The sequence below is a fragment of the Elephantulus edwardii genome, unplaced genomic scaffold (assembly GCF_000299155.1).
Source record: "Elephantulus edwardii isolate Elephantulus edwardi_28Jun2011 unplaced genomic scaffold, EleEdw1.0 scaffold00146, whole genome shotgun sequence".
NCBI classification, from domain to species: domain Eukaryota; kingdom Metazoa; phylum Chordata; class Mammalia; order Macroscelidea; family Macroscelididae; genus Elephantulus; species Elephantulus edwardii.
The window spans coordinates 8061895-8069939 of record NW_006399896.1 but is presented as its reverse complement, the minus strand read 5'-3'; the positions used below and the strand labels follow the sequence as shown (position 1 = coordinate 8069939).

The following is an 8045-nucleotide window of genomic DNA, read 5'->3' as shown; positions in this document are numbered from 1 at the left end:
AAGCCCATCTTGGAGGAAGTGCAGCCAGGGTGCTCCGTAGAGGCAAGGATGGTGAAACTTCCTCACATGTCCATTGGGCATGTTGTCAGGAAAGAACAGTCCTTAGAAAAAGAAATTATGTTGGGAAAGATGAAGGACCAGAGAAAGAGAGGAAGCTTCCTTCTCAACAAGATGGATTAACACAGTGACTCTAACATGGACTAAGCATCCTCTGAGATGATTGAGGATGGCGCAGGACAGGGCCAGATTCAGATCTGCTTTCACAGGATCATTTTGAGGGTCACTGTGAGTTTTAGTCAACTAGGTGAGACCTAACAACAACCTTTTTTCTTACTGCATAGTCTTTCCTTCTTTAAGTAAACTAAGAATCATCCTTAACAGCCATTTCTCTATAGGGTGAACTGAGTAATAAAAACCTTGACTTTCCAGTGTCAGTTTACTATCACGGTGATACACAGAAATAATCCACTCACTTACAATGGCACCTGGTTAGTTTTTGCAACTGCTCCATGGCACTGCTCCTCTGAACCACCCAGAAGCCCAGAATATTCAGGTTATTGGATCTGGGAAAGGAGGTGGGAGCAGCAGTTGTTGATAATCTAGATCCTACAGATGAGGATAATCCTCTTAATTAAAGCATCAGAATAATTCCAGCTCCACAAATACTTCAGCATTCTGGAGTAGATAACTTTGGATTTTACCTAATGCTATATGTAATATGGGAGCTCTGATGGCCTAGTGGCTAATAAGGAGTTGTACAGCCAACCCAAAGGCACGTGGTTTGATTCCTCCTGCTGCTTTCCAGGAAAAAAGAGAAGCTATCTCCTCAAGGCCAATTTGTAGTCTCGGAAAACCCACTGGAGGGTCAGGTATGAGTTGCTTTCAACTCAATAGTAGAGTTATTGTTGTTGTTGAGTTATATGTACTAAGAACATTTGTATGTATGAACACATATGTAGATATATATTCTTGCTTATAAAACTTTAAAGAATTGCAAAACTTCAAACAATTCTCTACAATAGTTGAAAGTTACATAAGGAAACAAAAACTCAACCAAATATGTTGTTGGTCTTATGTGTCACTGAGTCATCTGCAACCCATCGCAACTCTATGTACAGCAGCTCTGAATTCTTCCCTGTCCTGAGCCAGTCTCACTGATTTTGACACATCAACCCCCACTGCCCCAGTTACTGTATCAATCCATTTCCTCCACAGTCTTCCTCTGCTGCATGATGTCCTTCTCTCAGGATAGGTCCCTCCTGGCTACATGCCCCAAGTATGTGAGATGAAGTTTCGAAATCCTAGCCTCCAAGGAGAAACTTGGCTTCACCCTCTCCAAAACAAACCTATTTGTTTTCTTGGTGGTCCATGGTACTTTCAAGGCTCTTCTCCAGCACCACAACTCAAAGGCATTGATTCTTCTTCTGTCATCTTTAGTCATTAGCCAGCTCTCTGATACATAGCAAGTAATTGGTAAGGTACACTTAGTCTCTAGACTGACATCATTGCTTTTCAGTACTCTGGAGAGATTCCTCACAGCAGATCTTCCCAGTGCAACTCATCTTTTTTATATCCTGACTGTTTGCGCCCAGAGTGTTGATTGTGGAGCCAAGTGAGCTGTAACCGTTAACAACCTCAAGCCCTTCTTCTTCCAGCGTGATGTTGCCAATTACTATCTACCAGTTGCTCCAGAGACAACTTCAACTCCTGGAGACAACATGAGTAGCACATAGATCTGTGCTTCACAGTGTTTTCAGTGAATGGTCTTTTGGAAATAGTTGACCAAGTCTTTCTTACATGGATTCTCTGGGTGTGCTCAAACTTCTCACTTTTCAGTTAGCAACCGAGCACCTTAGCTATTGTCCTACCCTGATACACCCAAGTCAGAGTCACCTCATTAGCAACTGCTTCACTCAAATGTAACATATGCTAAAATATGGAACTTCTGTGCATGAGTGAGAATTGAGATGATGACACTTATACCACACAGATGAGTAAACCAGTAGTTGAGTAGTCATGAATACTAAAAAACAAATATGAGTAAAGGGGTCATACTTCTTACAAGAAAACTTGGAGCCTAGTAGAAGGTGTAAGGCATATTTAAAAGCTCCTTTTTTATTATTATTATTTTTGCGTGTGTGTACCATCAAATTGGATCTGACTGGTACAGGAGGAGATTGCCCCTCCTTCTCCAGCAGAGCATCTGGTGGATTTGAACCACATACCTCTAGGATTCAGTGCAACTTCTTGCCACTAGGCCACCAGAACTCCCTTCTAAAGGCTCCTTTTGAGACCCTAAATCTAATACACACACACACACACACACACACACACTGCCATTCAGGAAACTCTGGTAGTCTAGTGGGTAAGGAATTGCACTGGCAACTCAAAAGCAGGTGGTTTGAATCTGCTCCATGAGAGAAATATGGGTAATCTCATCTTGTGCAATTTGTTGTTGTTGAGTGTTATAGCATTGAGTACAACTCATAGTGATCCTATGGACAACAGATCTAAGCCCTGTCCTAGCCTGTGCTGTCTTATTCATCTCTGACTCACGTGAGCCCACTGCTGCAGTCACTGTATCAATCCATCTCATTGAGGGTCTTCCTCTTTTTAACAGACCCTCTACTTTTCCAAACAGGATGTTCTTTTCCAAGGAACATTCTCTCCTAAAAACATGGCCAAATACATGAACCAAAGCATCACCATCCTTGCCTCCACGAAGCACTCTGGCTGCACTTTCTCTAAGATATATGGTTGTTCTTTTGGTAGTCGATGGGATAGTCACCATTATACTCCAACACCACAACTCAAAGGCATCAGTACTTCTCCTATCTGACTGTGGCTTGAGTCAGGTGACCCTGAGACTTTAAGCTGCCACCATTGGTCTTCAGTATTGTAGAGATGTCCTTAACAGCAGACTTTCCCAGTGCAATTTATAACCTCTGAAAACCTGCTAGAGGGTCAACAATAAGTCCATTTCAACTCAGAGGCAAAGATCAACAATAACGTTCAGTGGTTTTGCCTCATTGTGACCTTCCATCAGGTTTCTGAAGTGTAAATCTAATGAGAGATTGCCTTCTCTTTCTCCAGAGAAGGAGCTGGTGAATTTTTTTTTTAAGTTTTTTTTTTTTACTTTTTTTTATTATTTGTGTGTGTACTGTCAAATCAGATTTGACTGGTACAGGAGGAGATTGTTCCTCCTTCTTCAGCAAAGCATCTGGTGGAGGAGCTGGTGAATTTGAACTGCCAACCTTACAGTGAGCAGCCTGATACATTACACACTTCACCACCAGGACTTCTTACTATCCCACCAGGATTTTGAGACACTGATCTCCCCTAAGCACCCAAATAAATCTACTTAATTTTGGTTCTACACTGATCTAGAGACAGCTATATCTCTACAAGTATTAGCAAACACAATGTTGATCCGAGTGCTGTGTAATTACCACCAAACAGACCTTGAGAACTTGCTGGCCCCTCCTTCAGTCATACTATAAGATAGAAAGTTACAGCAGCAGCATGAAGGTTGTGTGATGACAGGCTGAAATGGTAATTAGTTGCTAATTAGAAATTTTGAAATATTAGGACAATCACCATAGGAAAATCCCACGCAACATTTTATGTAAGTTAAAAATGTCCCAGGGTATCTATTAACTTCTGAAAATAGCAGCAGGTATGCACACTTGAGCTGAGGCTAATCAACATTTCTAATACCCAGTCAGATTTCAGAAGCTACAACTTTATATACTTTATCAAGCTCCACCAGACTGGTGTTTAAATATAGGTTTACATGATTTATATATTTTAATACATAAATATGTTTATTATTTTTTAAATTTCCAAGCTGCTGTCAAAGAAAAGACAGTGGAGTGTTTTTTATAAAAGCTGCCCTGAATATTCTGGACTCGGTGCTCCTTTATCCCTTGGAGATTTTTTTTTAAAGAGATTTTTTTTCATCAGAAAGAAGTACTTGGATAACCTGCACAAAGGCAAAAACAGATCTCAAAGAGTCATATCCTTACATGAACTTTTGTTTCCTGGTGATGCAATGCAGATCTTTAAACAGCAGTAAATCCAAGGAAAGTTTGCAAAATGATTTACCAACCCCTAACTAGAATTAAAAATCTCATTTGAACCAGTTGGGGAAAAATATTAGAGAAACAATGTAGAAAGAAGTAAAAAATGTATTCAGGATATAATCTAGCTGTAAACCCGTTGCTTTTGATACCAATTGACAGTGAGTCTCCAGGACAGAGTAGCAGTGCCCTCAAAGGGATTTCAACACTGATATTTATAGAAGTGGACTCTTAGCTCTCTCACCCATGGAACAGCTGGTGGGTTCAAGACATCCATTCACCTTCAGTTAGCTAAGCACTTAATCAGAATGCCACCAGAGCATCTCTTACCTAGATTTCAAGTGTTGCAATGCCTATCTTGATTGCAAATCTGTATAAGACGCACTGAATTCAGTATTGAATCTATTAATTTAAAAAAAAAAGTAATGTCTAATAAGGGAAAAAAGAAGGAAAATCTCCTCCCATGTTATTACTGCATCTAAAAACGCATGGGAGGGTCAGCTAAGGGTCGACTCCTACTCTATGGTACACAACAGCAAATATGTAATAATTTCACATGAAGGGGTTCTTGTTAGGTGCCATCAAGTTAAGTATGATTCATATCAACTCTGTGAACAACAGACCTGAAGCCTATGCATTCATCACCATGTCTGTCTTGCTTGAGCTTACTGCTGCAGTCACGATGTCAATCCATCACTGACCCTCTACCCATGCACAATGTCCCTCTCGAAGTAATAGCCTCTCCTAGCAACATGTCCAAAGTATATGAAATGAAGCTTCATCATTGTTGCCTCCAAGAAGCACCCTGTCTACACTTTCTCCAAGATGTTTGTTCTTTTGGCAGTCCATGGAATATTCAGCACTCTTTTCCAACACAATTCAAAGCCATCTATTCTTCTTCTGTCATCCTTATTCATTGTACAGCTCTTAGAAGTGTAACAAATGATCAAAAATGTACTTCTTAGTCTTCTTACAGACATTATCACTCCATAGTATTTTGGAGAACTTCTTGACAGCTGACTTTCCCAATGTAACCTATCTTTTGCTTTCTTAACTGCAAGTACCAAGGGTGTTGATTGTGGATTCAAGAAAGAAGAAATCATTGACAATTTCAATCTTTTCTTCATCTATCATGATGCTGCATATTAGTCCAGAGGTGAAGATTTTTCTCTTCTTGATGTTGAGATGTAATCCATATTGAAGGTTACATTTCTTGATCTTTGACAGCAAATGCTTCAAGTCCTTCTCACATTCAACAAGCAAGATTATGTCATCTGCATAATGTAGGCTGTAGTTGAGTATTCCTTTAAGTCTGATGTCACATTCTTCATAAAATCCAGATTCTTCATAAAATTCAGATTTTTCTCAGCATGGAGATTGGATACGACCCTGATGCACACCTTTCTTGATTTTAAACCATTCAATGTTCCCTTGCTCTATTAGACAATAGCTTCTTGGTATAGATATAGGTTTCATATGAGTATAATTATGTGCTCAGGAATTTCCATTCTTCTCAATGTTAGCCATAATTTGTTACAATCCACACAGTCAAATGCCTTTGTATAGTAAATAAAACACAAATAGATTGTCTTGTGGTATTTTGTGCTTTCAGTCAGGATCCATTTGACACCAGCAATGATATCCCTGGTTGTCATGGCCTTTGCTAAACCCAGCTTGAGACTCTGGCAGTTTCCTGTCAATATATTGTTCCAGCTGTTTTTGGATGATCTCCAGCAATATTTTGCTTGCATGTCATATTGATTATATTATCTGATAATTTCTACATTCTATTGGATCACCTTTCTTTGGAATGGAAACCCATATGGATTTCTTCCAGTCAGTTGGCCAAACAGCTATCTTCCACCTTTCCTGGCACAGGCTAGTGAGCATGTCCATGGCTGCATCTGTTTGCTACAATATGCCAGTTGGTGTCCCATTGATGCCAGGCACCTTATTTTTTTTGTCAATGCCTTCAGTGTAACTTGAACTTTCTTCATAACCTTTGATTCCTTCTTCAGATGTTATTCCCTGAAATGTTTCAGTGTTGTCGGATTCTTTTTGGTACAGTGAATCTCACATCTTCTTCTGATGATTTCTGGATCAGCACAGAAAACATTCAAATATATACAGAAATTATATTTTGTAATGAAACAGCTTTCTTTGACTTCTCCTTTCTTGATTTTAAACCATTATGTATCTATGTTTGGTGGGTTGTATTGTGGTTTTTTTTGTCATTTGTACATAAGAACATAGTTACTGCCCTGTTGTGCCAACTTCAATTGTTCCATAAAAATGTAGTGACTTAGAATAACACACATGTGTAATCTCTACCATTAGTTTTAATTTGTTTATCAGACATCTGGGTGGCTCAGGCTATTCCATGAGATTGTTGTCAAGCTGTCAATCATATCTACGGTCTCATCTGAAGACCACAGTGGAAAAGGAACTAATTCTTAGCTCATATGCGTGATTATCCATCTCAGAATACTTGTTTCCAAGCTCCCTACCCTGGGCCTCCCTGCAGGACTTATTTATACCATGGTAGCTAAATTCTTTCAGGAGAAAGCCAGAAAGACCTAGAGCATACAAGATGGAACCTACTGTCTCTTATAACTTAATCTCAGAAGTGACATCAATTTGCTGTTTTCCTTTTAAAACTTAAATTACTATATCCAGTCCACATTGTTATGGAGGACCACATCTTAGAGGCTGCTATTATACTAAGCATTGAATTGTCTCTGACTTGTTGAAACTTCACCTGTGTCAGAGTAGAACTGTTCTGTACTTAGTCTGCAGTGGCTGATTTTGTTTGGAAGTACATCACTAGGCTTTTCTTGTGAGGTGCCTCTTCCTTTCCATTAGTAGCCAAGAAATAATGCAATGGTGGTTCAACACTAAAAACCCAGAGTTGTTGTTGTCAGGTGCTGTCGTGTCATAGATGACTCATAGCAACCCTATGAACGAAAGGCCTAAGCACTGTTCGTACATAGAGTTTCCGGAGGCAAGCCATTTCGGAAGTGGATGCCGCTCCTGCTTCCAGGCGCCCCCGCCGCCTCCCTGCAATCACTGAACAAGACGAGGGGTTTGGAGCTGCTGCAGATCACATGTTGGCTCGCTCCCGCTGCAGCCGTGAGTTGTAGGCGCGCGACACGGTGTTCCAGGCGTCCATGTAGCGATCCATACACATGGTGATACATTTCTGTTCTGAATGGTCCAGGGAGCCCCCCACCCCCCACCCCCAGCTTCCCGATGCACTTCCGGAAGCATTTGTCCGTCATTCTCTGCAACAGCTCCTGGGCGTTAGCCACGGCAATCTGCACCTTCACCTGCTCCATGATGAGCCCTGGGTCCAGCTTCCCGCCCTCGCCCCCCCCCCCAGTTCCCAAAATCTGAGCCGAAGCTGCCGTCCATACGGTTCCGCAAAGTCAACCAGACCGCAGCTGCCGATGACTCAATTTTTAAAATAGTCTTTTGTCTGGAACTTTGTGAAAGGCTTTTTGAAAAATCTAAATAATTGCCATTCATCAGTTGTTACCCATATACACATGTGCATCTTAAAAGAATTTTAATAGATTAGTCATGCCTGATTTCCTCTTATGGAAACTATATATTCCTCTCCCAGGCTCCTCCCTGCAATATTATTATTGGGAAGGAAAAAAAGTTCAGTTCTTCCTGTTGATCTGCTTTGGTTAAGTCTTTATTCTTTGTCATATGTTACAGAAACATGCAGAGTTAATATTACAAAAACGAAAAAAATATTAAAGGCATTAATAGCTATGGTTATATTAGCATGCTGGGGTGAAAAATGTGGACACACGAGGTCAGGATCTGCGGTAAAGTAATAATGAAGAAGGAAGATCGGAAACTTATAATATTAGTAGTTAACTGTCAAGGGTGAGGAATATTTTAACTCTTTTGTACATTTGGCGGTTAATGGTTTCCCTCTCCTTTAAATTCTCCCTTTCA

The 8045-nt window shown here is 40.3% G+C and overlaps 1 pseudogene; it reads right to left on the bottom strand.

Moving 5' to 3' along the window:
• Positions 1-7179: 7179 nt before the first annotated feature.
• LOC102863693 lies at positions 7180-7490 on the bottom strand (annotated as a pseudogene).
• Between the last annotated feature and the right edge of the window lie 555 nt (positions 7491-8045).